This window comes from Oncorhynchus clarkii, chromosome 17, assembly GCF_045791955.1.
Source record: "Oncorhynchus clarkii lewisi isolate Uvic-CL-2024 chromosome 17, UVic_Ocla_1.0, whole genome shotgun sequence".
NCBI lineage: Eukaryota > Metazoa > Chordata > Actinopteri > Salmoniformes > Salmonidae > Oncorhynchus > Oncorhynchus clarkii.
The window spans coordinates 81,035,257-81,053,405 of record NC_092163.1 but is presented as its reverse complement, the minus strand read 5'-3'; positions in this window follow the sequence as shown (position 1 = coordinate 81,053,405).

The following is an 18,149-nucleotide window of genomic DNA, read 5'->3' as shown; positions in this document are numbered from 1 at the left end:
AGTGGGGAGTCTTGCATTGGGAGAGGTTTAAAGAATGTTTCACTTGCATTGAATGTGATATATGATCGTTTTTCACCTAAGCTGATTTATTAATATCAAATAGGATTACTATAAATATACTGTCATTCTAGAACTGATATAGAAATTGAACACGTAGAAGAGATAAAGCAATGTTATTGCAGCACCCTTACTGGATCAGGGTGTGTTTGCCGGAGGTTGTCTCAGGCGTAGGCTGCCGAGACTGAAGTTACACATCATTAATTTCCACTCCTAAATCAAGCCTAACTAACCCAGCTGATTTATGTCAGTTCAGCTGCCCCCCCCCCCCCCTCCCCTTAATCTAAGAAAAATCATTCATAATGACTAATCTCCCTGACAACCCTTTTGCGCCAGAGATCAGACTGAAACTGAGATATTTGAGGACTGTACGTCTCTTCGTTTAAGAGGCTCCACTAAATTAGTGAAATGTTCATGTAAATTAAACATTGCATAATGAATGTCAACTTCGTTTTCAGAAAGAGGGATGTCAAAAAGATGTATTGTAAAGAAAAGTCACAGAGCATCAACTTCATGCAAAGCTTCCACCCAGTAGAGCATTAGGCACTGAGCAATAAAGCACACATTCTATGTGAGTTCAGGACTCCACACTAGAACCCACGTGAGTTCAGGACTCCACACTAGAACCCACGTGAGTTCAGGACTCCACACAAGAACCCATGTGAGTTCAGGACTCCACACTAGAACCCATGTCAGTTCGGGTCCCCACACTAGAACCCATGTGAATTCTGGCCCCCACACTAGAACCCATGTGAGTTCGGGACACCACACTAGAACCCATGTGAGTTCAGGCCCCCACACTAGAACCCATGTGAGTTCAGGACTCCACACTAGAACCCATGTGAGTTCAGGCCCCCACACTAGAACCCATGTGAGTTCAGGCCCCCACACTAGAACCCATGTGAGTTCAGGACTCCACACTAGAACCCATGTGAGTTCAGGTTCCCACACTAGAACCCATGTGAGTTCAGGCCCCCACTCTAGAACCCATGTGAGTTCAGGACTCCACACTAGAACCCATGTCAGTTCAGGTCCCCACACTAGAACCCATGTGAATTCTGGCCCCCACACTAGAACCCATGTGAGTTCGGGACACCACACTAGAACCGATGTGAGTTCAGGCCCCCACACTAGAACCCATGTGAGTTCAGGACTCCACACTAGAACCCATTTGAGTTCAGGACTCCACACCTCCACACAAGAACCCATGTTAGTTCAGGCCCCATTGTAACATAATTGTTTCAGTGACAGGTTTGATTGAGTCCTTGTAACACAGTTGTATCTGTGACAGGTTTCATTCTGTCATTGTAACATATTCATATCTGTGACAGGTTTCATTCTGTCATTGTAACATATTCATATCTGTGTGTGTTTGCCAACACAAATTGCCACTTCATAGTAAACCCCTCGGACAAAATATACAACGAAAATGTTTTAATTTTGAAAGAATTAAAGGTGATTTTTTTAAATATAAAACAGCTGCTACCTTTGAAACCGATGAACGTCATTTTTGAGACTGTTTTACCTTCAGTGACATCTGGGCTGTTGGCCAGACAAATATGAAAGTACTGGGCAACAACTGACTCATGTAGTGTGAGTTTACATGTTAACTCATTGTAGTTTTGTAACAGAAAATACTGGGCAACAACTTCTGTGAAGCAAGCTTGTGTGATGAGCATCCTCGCCTTTGTCACTCTACAGCCTCTAGGTCACCAGGCTGCTCGTTATGGCGCACAGCTGTGACCATCGTTACACGCACCTGCGCGTCATCGGACTCACCTGGAGATATGTCACTCCCTTTAGTTCCTTCCTCGGGCTTTAATTGTTTCTGTTTTTGGTCCGTTTGCCGTCATTTCTTTTTGTTTTGTATTATTTTCCATAGATTTTATTAAAACACTCCCTGAACTTGCTTCCCGACTCTCAGCGCACATCGTTACGGCCTCAGGACCTGAAGACTTGAGCTAGCTTCCCTTGATAACGTCCCGGCTTTGAACCTTGTCCGTCACACATGTGCTTGTTCTCTCACTAAGAAGCACACCTTACATCAAGATACATGGTTAGTCGTAATGTGAATGTTTTTCTTTGTGTCTAGTCAGTATACACTTTCTGGGGAATATGTGACCGTTATGTAATCGACTGTAGGTGAAACACTGCCTTAGATTACAGTAATAGGACATTCTACTGAGATAGGTCAGTGCCTTAGATTACAGTAATAGGACATGCTGTGGGCTGCTAAGAAAGGGTAGTGTCCTAGTCTGAGGTGAAACTCTCCCTGAAACTGTAAAAGATTATCTTTTACGTCAGTCAGATTCCATGCCATGCTTCCCTCCTCCACCTCTCTCTCCTCCTCCTCCTCTGTCTCTCCTCCTCTGTCTCTCCCCCTCCTCTTCCTCCTCTGTCTCTCCTCCTTCTTCTCCTCCTCTGTCTCTCCTCCTCCTTTGTCTCTCCTCCGTCTCTCCTCCTCCTCTATCTCTCTTCCTCCTTTGTCTCTCCTCCTTCTTCTCCTCCTCTGTCTCTCCTCCCCCATTGTCTCTCCTCCGTCATCTCTCTTCCTCCTCTCCTCCAGCTCCTCCAAAACCAGACTTATCTACTGCACGATTCACACCGAGCCATCTTCTATCCTCCCCTCCTCCTCTTCTCCTCCTCCTCTCCCCCCAGGCTCGTCTGGGATCCTCGCCGTTTGCCCCTCAGACCCGTGTGGGAGTGGAAGGAGACTGTCACGAATCAAAAGCAAATAATGTCTTGAGAAGGGTTGAGGCTGGGGAATCTCTGTGGCAGCAGTTGTCTTCTGTTCTGTTTATCTTTACGTTGCTGCCTTCCAACAGATGCATAACGGGTTATCTAATCATATCTTGTAGAAATTTCTACAAAGTAGGAAAAACAGACATTTTGGCTGGTCTAAAGCTACTTCCTTGGTCACCAGTTTTGACTTACAGTCTCTATTTCAGTACTGTGTCCAAACGTCCTTGAAGAAATTTGAGGTAGTTCTACGAAACTCCTATTTTATGGCTAGGGCAGCTCCACAGTATATCACATTGAGGTAGATCTATGAAACACCTATCTTATGGCTAGGGCATATCCGTAGTATATCACATGGTTTGCCAGAAAGTACACTCCTACATCCGCTATTCTATGAGATAAGGTATAGTACCCATGTCCCTGGGAGAGACCTATCACCAACTGGCCTGTCTAGTGTGGAGAGAATCCTTATCACCAACTGTCCTGTCTATTGTGGAGAGACCTATCACCAACTGGCCTGTCTAGTGTGGAGAGACCTATCACCTACAGGCCTGTCTAGTGTGGAGAGACCTATCACCTACATGCCTCTATCTAGTGTGGAGAGACCTATTGTCACCTACTGACCTTTCTCTAGCGTGGAGAGACCTATCACCTACTGACACTTCTCTAGTGTGGAGAGACCTATCACCAACTGGCCTGTCTAGTGTGGAGAGACCTATCACCTGCATGCCTGTCTAGTGTGGAGATAATCCTTATCACCTACTGGCCTCTTTCTAGTGTGAAGATAATTATTGTCACCTACTGACCTTTCTCTAGTGTGGAGAGACTCCTTATCTTCTACTGGCCTCTCTCTAGTGTGGAGAGACTCCTTATCTTCTACTGTCCTCTCTCTAGTGTGGAGAGAAGCCATTTCACCTACTGGCCTCTCTCTAGAGACTCCTTATATTCTACTGGCTTCTCTCTAGTGTGGAGAGAAGCCATTTCACATACTGGCCTCTCTCTAGAGACTCCTTATCTTCTACTGGCCTCTCTCTAGTGTGAAGAGAAGCCATTTCACCTACTGGCCTCTCTCTAGTGTGGAGAGACTCCTTATCTTCTACTGGCTTCTCTCTAGTGTGGAGAGACTCCTTATCTTCTACTGGCTTCTCTCTAGTGTGAAGAGAAGCCATTTCACCTACTGGCCTCTCTCTAGAGACTCCTTATCTTCTACTGGCTTCTCTCTAGTGTGGAGAGACTCCTTATCTTATACTGGCTTCTCTCTAGTGTGGAGAGAAGCCATTTCACCTACTGGCCTCTCTCTAGAGACTCCTTATCTTCTACTGGCTTCTCTCTAGTGTGGAGAGAAGCCATTTCACCTACTGGCCTCTCTCTAGAGACTCCTTATCTTCTACTGGCCTCTCTCTAGTGTGAAGAGAAGCCATTTCACCTACTGGCCTCTCTCTAGTGTGGAAAAAAACTACTCCTATTTCTTCCGTTGGCAGAAATCTTTTGTCCCTCTAGCTTGACAGAGACCACCTACTGCAGCGAGGCATCTGGCCTGTCACTGAGCTTCTTGGCCTGGTCAGGAATTTAGGACCAGGGTAAGACCTATACCTCCCTCTAGCCTCAAGAAAAACCTATTCTTGCCACCCTCCAGTGTGGCAGAGGAAACGCACCTACCTCCATCACCGCTATCGTGGCTGAGACAACCTACTACAATGGAGCATATGCCCTGTCACTGAGCTGCTTGGCCTGGTCCCTCTAGTGTTTCAGGGATACTGGATTTGCCCACCTTGTGTTTAGAGTGTCTTCCCTGAGATTGGAAGGGAGTTCGATCCCTGGCCGAGTCATACCAAAAACGAATTATTGGACCTGCTTGGCACTCAGCATTAAGAATATACAGTAGATTGGGGTTAAGGCCCTGTGATAGACTAGCGTCCTGTCCAGGGGTTGTACTTGTACATCAAGCGGCCTCACACTACAAAAAAAAAAGAGATAGGCTCCTGCTCCAATGTGCCGTTCATATGAGCCTGGTCACTGCTTCAGGACCAGTCTAAAGCTGCTTCCTTTGTCACAAGTGACGATATGAGCAAGGATACTTACTTACTCCACCTTCTAGAGTGGCAGAGAAAATATACATCTGTGCTGCCTCCATTATGGAAGAACATATACGCAGGCCTCCCTCTAGAATGACAGAGACAACCTACTGCATGGGGAAATCGGCCGTGTCATTGGGCTGCTTGGCCTGGTTGTCTAGGAGTATCTGCCCTGTCACTAAGTTGCTTGGCCTGGTTGTCTAGAAGTATCTGCCCTGTCACTAAGTTGCTTGGCCTGGTTGTCTAGGAGTATCTGCCCTGTCACTAAGTTGCTTGGCCTGGTTGTCTAGGAGTATCTACCCTGTCACTAAGTTGCTTGGCCTGGTTGTCTAGGAGTATCTGCCCTGCCATTGGGCTGCTTGGCCTGGTTGTCTAGGGGTATCTGCCCTGCCATTGGGCTGCTTGGCCTGGTTGTCTAGGAGTATCTGCCCTGTCACTGGGCTGCTTGGCCTGGTTGTCTAGGAGTATCTGCCCTGCCATTGGGCTGCTTGGCCTGGTTGTCTAGGAGTGTCTGCCCTGCCATTGGGCTGCTTGGCCTGGTTGTCTAGGGGTATCTGCCCTGCCATTGGGCTGCTTGGCCTGGTTGTCTAGGAGTATCTGCCCTGCCACTGGGCTGCTTGGCCTGGTTGTCTAGGAGTGTCTGCCCTGCCATTGGGCTGCTAGTCCTGGTTGTCTAGGGGTATCTGCCCTGCCATTGGGCTGCTTGGCCTGGTTGTCTAGGAGTATCTGCCCTGCCATTGGGCTGCTTGGCCTGGTTGTCTAGGAGTGTCTGCCCTGCCATTGGGCTGCTAGGCCTGGTTGTCTAGGGGTATCTGCCCTGTCACTGGGCTGCTTGTTCTAGTCTGGTCCTCTAGGGCGTTGGTGCCCAGGACATCGATCGCGGTCGACCGGTCGGTCGCAAACTTCTTTCTAGTAGACCCGCATAAAAGTTTTCAAAATGTATGCACAAAAATTTATATATTTTGGCATTTCACAGAGTTACTATCGGGTCTAATAATGATGACGTTCACAGTTCTGAAGCACCGTATGCTTTGCTTACAGGTTAGCTTCTTTCTCGAATATTACTGCACAGCCAAAATATTTTAAAACGGCTTTATTGACGTAGAATTGTACCGACCCGCCTAGTGGTTAGAGCGTTGGACTAGTAACCGAAAGGTTGCAAGTTCAAATCCCCGAGCTGACAAGGTACAAATCTGTCATTCTGCCCCTGAACAGGCAGTTAACCCACTGTTCCTAGGCCGTCATTGAAAATAAGAATGTGTTCTTAACTGACTTGCCTGGTTAAATAAATGTTAAAACAAATTTAAAAAAAAAAATAGTTGCTACATTTGTTTTCCAAACTGTCGCTACCATAGCAACCATCTGCAGTTAGTACGTTTACATTTACACACTTGCGAGACCTGTAACAGGCCGGTAACAGAATATTCTTTGTTGTTCCAGTGGTAGTTGTTTTTTTACTATGTTTTTTTTCTATGAAGTTGCGGATAAGTATTTATTATGACTGCTGAACCAAGCCGCAAGAAACCAAAAATCTACCACTTTCCCAATGAGTTGAAGGAAGATCATTTTTTTTCACCTCAACAAATTCAAAATGTGTGTGTCTGATCTGCCATTCAAACGTAGCTTCTTGCTACGAAGGGAAATGTCGAGAGGCATTTCAAAACGGTTCACAAGAAATATGAGTGACTTCATAGCTAAGTGAACTACGTAAGAGAAAAGTGAAAGAGTTGAAGTCTCAACCTGCTGCCCAACAATTGATCTTTACAAGGCCCAGCTCAAAATCAAAAGTCAGCCATGATTGCATCATTCCGGGTGAGTCGCATACTAGCAAAGCACAAGAAACCATTCCTGGATGGAGAAATGGTAACAGAGGCCTTTTTAGAGGCAGCAGAATTATTGTTTGATGATTTAAAAAAGACTTCAGAAATTATTTTTCGTTATTAGGGATGTTCAGCTGTCCAGAAATACTGTTACATGGCGCTGTGAAATGATGGATGAGGATTTGAGGGAACATTTTAAAAAAATACATAAATGAGTGTGTTCTTTCCACTTCAATTTGACGAGTCGATAGACGTGATCTCAGTTGTGCATTTTCATCAGAATGATGTTAGAAGATACGATGTCAAAGAAAAACTGCTCAAAATCATATCGTTGAAAGGAAACACTTGAGGGGAGGACATTTTTTGTGGCATTCAATGACTTTATTAATAGCACTCAGCTACCCATTCACAAACTTGACTGGCCGCATCAATGGATTTATTGCCCTTTGCAAAAGTGATGAGGACTTTCCAGGCTTCCTCAATTATCACTATATAATCCATTAACAGGCCTTGCGTGGTAAAATGCTGAATATGAAAGCTGTCATGGATATCGTGCTCAAAATCGTGAATTTGATTCGGGCCAGAAGTCTGCAGAGGCGCCCCTTCAGGTCTCAACTGGAACACAGTGAAGCTGAACACACAGACCTTTTGCAGCACACGGATGTAAAGTAGCGTGGTAGAGGTCAATTCCTGCAGAGATTTAGGGATCTGTTATTTGAAATCAAGGAGTTTCTGGCATTAAAAGATGTTGAATGTGAGCAGTTGGAAGACAACGTGTGGCTGTTAGATTGAGAATTTTTTGACCGACGTTCGGCAGAATGAGCTTAATTTAGAGCTGCGAGGAAAATACAAAAATTATGTTGAAATTACTAGCTCTGTGACAGCTATTAAACAAAGATTTTAATTGTTTTCCTCACAATTTCAGCGACATGAACTGAGGAATTTCAAACATCTGATGTCAGAGCTTGAAAGTCAGGGAAAAGCACCTCCACTTTGGGACTGTGATTGATATGTTGAACGGGTGAACAACACTATCGCAGACTTTGACCGACGCTTTCAAGACTTTGCGATCCTGGGATCGGGTGGCAACATTTATGTGCTTTCCGTTTGGTGTGGAAGTTGATTGTTGTCACAGTTTTGCCCCAGCTAACACACCTGACTCCAATAATCATGATCTTCAGTTTAGATTTGATTCATCAGCTGTGTTTGCTGGAGATGGAGAAACAGTGTGACACCAATCAGGCACCCCCCCCCCCAAAACTCCCAAAAGTCTGTTGCCCACCCTTGCTCTAAGGGCATCTGCCCTATCACTGGGTTGCTTGTTCTGGTTTGGTCCTCTAGGGGCACACACAGACACGCACACAAACACACAGGGCAGTGTGGGACAGATTAGATCTGGTGTGTTGCGTTTCCCTCCATGGCTTACTGGGTCTCATTTGCATTTCAATGCAAACCAAATCTTGTTTGATGAAGGCTCTTGTTGTTACCCCCCCTCACCCCCCCATTCCAAGATGGCTTAACGAAGTGATGTCACATTACTACGATAATACCACCTTACGGTAACGTTGCGACAATGTTGTGTGTTAGCTGGGGCTGGAATTCAGAATGCTGTACGTGCTTTGTCGTGTGAGAACAGTGGATTATGTTAAAGATGTTAAACATAGACATTGCTATCCTTACCACATACTATCTCAGTATGTTTGTTGCTTGGTAAAGTATGTACAGTATTGCTTAAAGCATATTTAGATTCTTTTCATGTTATGTTTTCCAATATTCTGTCAACATCTCTCCTTTCATCCGCCTCCATATCTCTTGACGTGTTCTCATTTTCCAAGTAAAACACCGGAAAAGAGAGAAAATTGCAATGTGCAAATCTTCTAACCTTTGTGTCCCAAATGGAACCGTGTTCCAATTGGAAGCTCTATGGGGCCCTGTGAAAAGTAGGGCACTAGATATGAAATAGGATGCATTTCGGGAGTCATTGTACTTCCCACTTGTTTGGCATAATTAGGGATGTTGAAATGGCATATCACAACCTAGCCAGTCTTCAAAGCCCTGCTTACTTTCACTCTACCTGTTGCTAGTTCCTCCTGCTGCTGCTTGCTCCTCCTTCTTCAGCTGCTAGTTCCTCCTGCTGCTGCTAGCTACTCCTCCTGCTGCTGCTAGCTCCTCCTTCTGCTGCTAGCTACTCCTCCTGCTGCTGCTAGCTCCTCCTGCTGCTGCTAGCTACTCCTCCTGCTGCTGCTAGCTCCTCCTGCTGCTGCTAGCTACTCCTCCTGCCTCTGCTAGCTACTCCTCATGCTGCCACTAGCTCCTCCTGCTGCTGCTAGCTACTCCTCCTGCTGCTGCTAGCTCTGATCACCGTCAACGATCACCGTCAACGACGAGACAACCTAAGGTTCTACAGCTGCACCATCGAGAGCATCACTGCCTGGTACGGCAATTGCTCGGCCTCCGACTGCAAGGCACTACAGAGGGTAGTGCCTATGGCCCAGTACATCACTGGGGCTAAGATGCCTGCCATCCAAGACCTCTACACCAGACGGTGTCAGAGGAAGGCCCTAAAAATTGTCAAAGACCCCAACCACCCCAGTCATAGACTGTTCTCTCTACTACCGCATGGCAAGCAGTACCAGGTTGTCAAGTCTAGGACAAAAAGGCTTCTCAACAGTTTTTACCCCCAAGACATAAGACTCCTGAAAAGGTAAACAAATGGTTACCCGGACTATTTGCATTGTGTGCCCCCACAACCCCTCTTTTATGCTGCTGCTACTCTCTGTTTATCATGTATGCATAGTCACTTTAACCTACTACCTAAATTGGCCCGACCAACCAGTGCCCCCATACATTGGCTAACCGGGCTATCTGCATTGTGTCCCGCCACACCCTCTTTTTACGCTACTGCTACTCTGTTTATCATACATGCGAAGTCACTTCAACCATATCTACATGTACATACTACCTCAATCAGCCCGACTAACCGGTGCTTGTATAAACCTCGCTCTTGTTATAGCCTCGCTGCTGTATATAGCTTCTCTACTGTATATATCCTCGCTGCTGTATAGCCTGTCTACTGTATAGCTCCTCATCCTGCTGCTGCTGTCGGCTCCTCCTCCTGCTGCTGCTTCTAGCTTCTCGTGTACAGTTTAAAAGCAAAGGTCCTACGTCGACGGAGACCACATTCACGGTAAAAACACATTGTCGATATACTATTAAAAAAAAAGTCAAAACTATCCCAACTCATATACTAAGAAGAATATGTTATTGTATTTGCCTTGCAAAACTGTTGAGGTGAATAGACAAGTTAAGTAGCATAATGTCCTTGATGTCTTACCACCACTTGCATCCTGTCTAGTCAGTCCAACCTCACATTGTGCCGTATCCCAAATCGAAGCCTAGTCTCTACATAGTGACCTGCTTTGGGCCCATATGGTAGTGCAGTGTACAGGGATTAGGACGCCTTTTGGGACGCAGATATATACTTGTATACTGAGTATAATTAATTACATGTGATGTGACCTCTTCAAGGATTTCTTAAAGATATTCCTGCATTCATGTCCTGTAGAAACTCTCAGCGGAAATGTGAGATGTGTTGCTGTGGGACTATAGTGCATTCAGAAAGTATACAGACTTCTTGACTTTTTCCACGTTTTGTTACGTTACAGCCTTATTCTAAAATGGAATCACCATTCCACGCACAATACCACACAATAACAATGCAAAAATATGTTAATGTTAATGTTTGCAAATCTTATTCTTCTCTGCAGATCCTCTCAGGCTCTGTCAGGGTGGATGCGGAACATTGCTACACACAATTGTAGGTCTCAGAAGAGATGTTTCTTCAAGTTCAAGCCCAGGCTCTGGCTGGGCAAATCAAGGACATTAAGAGACTTGTCCCGGAGTCAGTCCTGTGCTGTCTTGACTGTGTGCTTAGGGTCGTTGTCCTGTTGGAAGGCGAAACCTTCATCACAGCCCCTCAATCCTGACTAGTCTCCCAGCCCCTGCCACTGAAGGAAATCCACACACCATGATGCTGCCACCACCGTGCTTGGGGGTGTTGTTATGGGGATGTTGTTATCGGGGTGATGAGAGGTGTTGGGTTTGTGCCAGACATGATGTGACTTGGCATTCAGGCCAAAGAATTCAATTTTGGTTCCATCAGACCAGAGAATCATGTTTCTCATGGTCTGAGAGTCCTTCAGGTGCCTTTTGGCGAACTCCGAGCGGGCTGTCATGTGCCTTTTGCTGAGGAGTGGTTTCCGTCAGGCCACTCTACCATAAAGGCCTGAATGGTGGAGGGCTGCAGAGATGGTTGTCCTTCTGGAAGGTTCTCTCACCTCCATAGAGGTACAGTGGCTAGTGAAAGTATTCACCCCCCTGGCATTTTTCCTATTTTGTTACCTTACAACCTGGAATTAAAATATAATTTGGGGGGGTTGTATCATTTGATTTACACAACATGCCTACCACTTTGAAGATGCAAAAATATTTTTTATTGTGAAACAAGCAAGGAATAAGACAAAAAAAACTGAACACTTGAGTGTGCTTAACTATTCACCCTCCCAAAGTCAATACTTTGTAGACCCACCTTTTGAAGCAATTACATCTACAAGTCTCTTGGGATATGTCTCTACAAGCTTGGCACATCTAGCCACTGGGATTTTTCCCCTTCTTCATGGCAAAACTGCTCCAGCTCCTTCAAGTTGGATGGGTTCCACTGGTGTACAGCAATCTTTAAGTCATACCACAGATTCTTAATTGGTTTGAGGTCTGGGCTTTGACAAGGCCATTCCAAGACATTTAAATGTTTCCCCTTAAACCACTCGAGTGTAGCTTTAGCGGTATGTCCTGCTGGAAGGTGAGCCTCCGTCCCAGTCTCAAATCTCTGGAAGACTGAAACAGGTTTCCCTCAAGAATTTCCCTGTATTTAGTATTCATTCCTAGAATTCTGACCAGTTTCGCAGTCCCTGATGATGAAAAACATCCCCACAGCATGATGCTGCCATCACCATGCTTCACTGTGGGGATGGTGTTATCAGGGTGATGTGAGGTGTTGGGTTTGTGCCAGACATAGCATTTTCCTTGATGGACAAAAAGTAAAATTTTAGTCTCATCTAACCAGAGTACCTTCCTCCATGTGTTTGGGGAGTCTCCCACATGCCTTTTGGCGAACACCAAACGTGTTTTCTTATATTTTTCTTTAAGCAATTTTTTTTTTCTGGCCACTCTTCTGTAAATCCCAGCTCTGTGGAGTGTACGGCTGAAAGTGGTCCTATGGACAGATACTCCAATCTCCGCTGTGGAGCTTTGCAGCTCGTTCAGGGTTATCTTTGGTCTCTTTGTTGCCTCTCTGATTAATTCCCTCCTTGCCTGGTCCGTGAGTTTTGGTGGGTGGCCCTCTCTTGGCAGGTTTGTTATGGTGCCATTTTCGGCTCCATTTTTAAATTATTAATAATGCATAATTAATACAATTTTGTTTCTGGTGTCCTTTGACAGCTCTTTGGTCTTGGTCATATTGGAGTTTGGAGTGTGACTGTTTGAGGTTGTGGACAGGTCTCTTTTATACTGATAACTGATAGATCAAACAGGTGCCATTAATACAGGTAATGAGTGGAGGACAGAGGAGCCTCTTAAAGAAGAAGTTACAGGTCTGTGAGAGCCAGAAATCTTGCTTGTTTGTAGGTGACCAAATACTTATTTTCCACCATAATTTGCAAATAAACTCATTAAAATTCCTACAATGTGATTTTTTAAAATTTTCTTTCTCATTTTGTCTGTCATAGTTGAAGTGTTACATAGGATGAAAATTACAGGCCTCTCTCATCTTTTTAAGTGGGAGAACTTGCACAATTGGTGGCTGACTAAATACTTTTTTGCCCCACTTTAGTTGGGTGTGCTATTTACAGATCGGCTGTGTACAGGTACAGATATTGGGAAGAAAAAAAAACATCTGCAATGGACCATTAACTATCATGATACCATGTTTCTCTACGCATATTGAAAGAGTGATCTGAGTGTAACTCATTGACTTGTTGTATTTAAAACCCTTCACCTTGTTAGTCATGTCTGTTTGAAATTATATCTAGCAGTAGTTAGTGATGTTGCCCAGTCACTATTTCATGTGAGTATGTGATTTAAACATATAAGTATTGCCTTGGATGAAATGATGGAGTCACTCAAATCCCAGCCTGATAAAATTGGTCCTGTTATTTGAATATGAACAAATTATCACCTTTAATATAGTAGTGACTAAGACTAGTGGTACAACAGGAGAACCTGACCTGGTGACTAAGAACCTGTCCTGGTAACTAAGGCTAGTGGTACAACAGGAGAACCTGACCTGGTGACTAAGAACCTGTCCTGGTGACTAAGGCTAGTGGTACAACAGGAGAACCTGACCTGGTGACTAAGAACCTGTCCTGGTAACTAAGGCTAGTGGTACAACAGGAGAACCTGACCTGGTGACTAAGAACCTGTCTTGGTGACTAAGAACCTGTCCTGTTTACTAAGAACCTGTCCTGGTGACTAAGGCTTGCGGTACAACAGGAGATGCTGTCCTGGTGACTAAGAACCTGTCCTGGTGACTAAGGCTAGTGGTACAACAGGATAACCTGTCCTGGTGAACAAGGCTAGTGGTACAACAGGAGAACCTGACCTGGTGACTAAGAACCTGTCCTGGTGACTAAGACTCTGTCCTGGTGACTAAGGCTAGTGGTACAACAGGAGAACCTGACCTGGTGACTAAGGCTAGAGGTACAACAGGAGAACCTGTCCTGGTGACCAAGGCTAGTGGTACAACAGGAGAACCTGACCTGGTTACTGAGACTAGTGGAACAACAGAAGAACCTGACCTGGTGGCTTAGACAAGTGGAACAACAGAAGAACCTGACCTAGTGGCTAAGATTATTGGAACACCAGAAGATCCTGTCCTGGTGACTAAGGCTACTGGTACAACAGGAGAACCTGGCCTGGTGACTAAGGCTAGTGGTACAACAGGAGAACCTGACCTGGTGACTAAGATTAGTGGAACAACAGAAGAACCTGACATGGTGACTAAGGCTACTGGTACAACAGGAGAACCTGACCTGGTGACTAAGGCTAGTTTTACAACAGGAGAACCTGTCCTGGTGACTAAGATTAGTGGAACAACAGAAGAACCTGACCTGGTGGCTTAGACTAGTGGAACAACAGAAGAACCTTGCCTGGTGGCTAAGATTAGTGGAACAACAGAAGATCCTGTCCTGGTAACTAAGAACCTGTCCTGGTGACTAAGATTAGTGGAACAACAGAAGAACCTGACCTGGTGGCTTAGACTAGTGGAACAACAGAAGAACCTTACCTGGTGGCTAAGATTAGTGGAACAAAGGAAGAACCTTACCTGGTGACTAAGGACCTGTCCTGGTGACTAAGATTACTGGGTCAACAGAAGATCCTGTCCTGGTGACTAAGATTAGTGGTACAACAGGAGAACCAGACCTGGTGGCTAATGTTATCGGTACAGCAGAAGAACCTGACCTGGTGACTAAGGCTAGTGGTACAACAGGAGAACCTGACCGGGTGACTAAGGCTAGTGGTACAACAGGAGAACCTGTCCTGGTGACTAAGAATCTGACCTGGTGACTAAGAACTTGTCCAGGTGACTAAGAACCTGTCCTGGTACTAAGAACCTGTCCTGTTTACTAAGAACCTGTCCTGGTGACTAAGGCTAGTGGTACAACAGGAGAACCTGTCCTGGTGACTAAGAACCTGTCCTGGTGACTAAGACTCTGTCCTGGTGACTAAGGCTTGTGGTACAACAGGAGAACTTGACCTGGTGACTAAGAACCTGACCTGGTGACTAAGGCTAGTGGTACAACAGGAAAACCTGACCTGGTGACTAAGGCTAGTGGTACAACAGGAGAACCTGACCTGGTGACTAAGACTAGTGGTACAACAGGAGAACCTGACCTGGTGACTAAGAACCAGTCCTGGTGACTAAGGCTAGTGGTACAACAGGAGAACCTGACCTGTTGAGCAAGGCTAGTGGTACAACAGGAGAACTTGACCTGCTGACCAAGGATAGTGGTACAACAGGAGAACCTGACCTGGTGACTAAGGCTAGTTTTACAACAGGAGAACCTGTCCTGGTGACTAAGATTAGTGGAACAACAGAAGAACCTGACCTGGTGGCTTAGACTAGTGGAACAACAGAAGATCCTGTCCTGGTAACTAAGAACCTGTCCTGGTGACTAAGATTAGTGGAACAACAGAAGAACCTGACCTGGTGGCTTAGACTAGTGGAACAACAGAAGAACCTTACCTGGTGGCTAAGATTAGTGGAACAAAGGAAGAACCTTACCTGGTGACTAAGGACCTGTCCTGGTGACTAAGATTACTGGGTCAACAGAAGATCCTGTCCTGGTGACTAAGATTAGTGGTACAACAGGAGAACCAGACCTGGTGGCTAATGTTATCGGTACAGCAGAAGAACCTGACCTGGTGACTAAGGCTAGTGGTACAACAGGAGAACCTGACCGGGTGACTAAGGCTAGTGGTACAACAGGAGAACCTGTCCTGGTGACTAAGAATCTGACCTGGTGACTAAGAACTTGTCCTGGTGACTAAGAACCTGTCCTGGTGACTAAGAACCTGTCCTGTTTACTAAGAACCTGTCCTGGTGACTAAGGCTAGTGGTACAACAGGAGAACCTGTCCTGGTGACTAAGAACCTGTCCTGGTGACTAAGACTCTGTCCTGGTGACTAAGGCTTGTGGTACAACAGGAGAACTTGACCTGGTGACTAAGAACCTGACCTGGTGACTAAGGCTAGTGGTACAACAGGAAAACCTGACCTGGTGACTAAGGCTAGTGGTACAACAGGAGAACCTGACCTGGTGACTAAGACTAGTGGTACAACAGGAGAACCTGACCTGGTGACTAAGAACCAGTCCTGGTGACTAAGGCTAGTGGTACAACAGGAGAACCTGACCTGTTGAGCAAGGCTAGTGGTACAACAGGAGAACTTGACCTGCTGACCAAGGATAGTGGTACAACAGGAGAACCTGACCTGGTGACTAAGGCTAGTTTTACAACAGGAGAACCTGTCCTGGTGACTAAGATTAGTGGAACAACAGAAGAACCTGACCTGGTGGCTTAGACTAGTGGAACAACAGAAGAACCTTACCTGGTGGCTAAGATTAGTGGAACAAAGGAAGAACCTTACCTGGTGACTAAGGACCTGTCCTGGTGACTAAGATTACTGGGTCAACAGAAGATCCTGTCCTGGTGACTAAGATTAGTGGTACAACAGGAGAACCAGACCTGGTGGCTAATGTTATCGGTACAGCAGAAGAACCTGACCTGGTGACTAAGGCTAGTGGTACAACAGGAGAACCTGACCGGGTGACTAAGGCTAGTGGTACAACAGGAGAACCTGTCCTGGTGACTAAGAATCTGACCTGGTGACTAAGAACTTGTCCAGGTGACTAAGAACCTGTCCTGGTGACTAAGAACCTGTCCTGTTTACTAAGAACCTGTCCTGGTGACTAAGGCTAGTGGTACAACAGGAGAACCTGTCCTGGTGACTAAGAACCTGTCCTGGTGACTAAGACTCTGTCCTGGTGACTAAGGCTTGTGGTACAACAGGAGAACTTGACCTGGTGACTAAGAACCTGACCTGGTGACTAAGGCTAGTGGTACAACAGGAAAACCTGACCTGGTGACTAAGGCTAGTGGTACAACAGGAGAACCTGACCTGGTGACTAAGACAAGTGGTACAACAGGAGAACCTGACCTGGTGACTAAGAACCAGTCCTGGTGACTAAGGCTAGTGGTACAACAGGAGAACCTGACCTGTTGAGCAAGGCTAGTGGTACAACAGGAGAACTTGACCTGCTGACCAAGGATAGTGGTACAACAGGAGAACCTGACCTGGTGACTAAGACTAGTGGAACAACAGAAGAACCTGACCTGGTGGCTTAGACTAGTGGAACAACAGAAGAACCTGACCTGGTGGCTAAGATTATTGGAACAACAGAAGATCCTGTCCTGGTGACTAAGGCTACTGGTACAACAGGAGAACCTGACCTGGTGACTAAGGCTAGTTGTACAACAGGATAACCTGTCCTGGTGACTAAGATTAGTGGAACAACAGAATAACCTGACCTGGTGACTAAGGCTACTGGTACAACAGGAGCACCTGACCTGGTGACTAAGGCTAGTTGTACAACAGGAGAACCTGTCCTGGTGACTAAGATTAGTGGAATAACAGAAGAACCTGACCTGGTGGCTTAGACTAGTGGAACAACAGAAGAACCTTACCTGGTGGCTAAGATTAGTGGAACAACAGAAGATCCTGTCCTGGTAACTAGAACCTGTCCTGGTGACTAAGATTAGTGGAACAACAGAAGAACCTGACCTGGTGGCTTAGACTAGTGGAACAACAGAATATCCTGTCCTGGTAACTAAGAACCTGTCCTGGTGACTAAGACTCTGTCCTGGTGACTAAGGCTTGTGGTACAACAGGAGAACTTGACCTGGTGACTAAGAACCTGACCTGGTGACTAAGGCTAGTGGTACAACAGGAGAACCTGACCTGGTGACGAAGGCTAGTGGTACAACAGGAAAACCTGACCTGGTGACTAAGGCTAGTGGTACAACAGGAGAACCTGACCCGGTGACTAAGAACCAGTCCTGGTGACTAAGGCTACTGGTACAACAGGAGAACCTGACCTGGTGAGCAAGGCTAGTGGTACAACAGGAGAACCTGTCCTGGTGACCAAGGCTAGTGGTACAACAGGGGAACCTGACCTGGTGACTAAGACTAGTGGAACAACAGAAGAACCTGACCTGGTGGCTTAGACTAGTGGAACAACAGAAGCACCTGACCTGGTGGCTAAGATTATTGGAACAACAGAAGATCCTGTCCTGGTGACTAAGGCTACTGGTACAACAGGAGAACCTGACCTTGTGACTGAGGCTAGTTGTACAACAGGAGAACCTGTCCTGGTGACTAAGATTAGTGGAACAACAGAAGAACCTGACCTGGTGACTAAGGCTACTGGTACAACAGGAGAACCTGATCTTGTGACTAAGGCTAGTTTTACAACAGGAGAACCTGTCCTGGTGACTAAGATTAGTGGAACAACAGAAGAACCTGACCTGGTGGCTTAGACTTGTGGAACAACAGAAGAACCTTACCTGGTGGCTAAGATTAGTGGAACAACAGAATATCCTGTCCTGGTAACTAAGAACCTGTCCTGGTGACTAAGATTAGTGGAACAACAGAAGAACCTTACCTGGTGACTAAGAACCTGTCCTGGTGACTAAGATTACTGGAACAACAGAAGATCCTGTCCTGGTGACTGAGATTAGTGGTACAACAGGAGATCCAGACCTGGTGGCTAATGTTAGCGGTAAAGCAGAAGAACCTGACCTGGTGACTAAGGCTAGTGGTACAACAGGAGAACCTGACCTGGTGA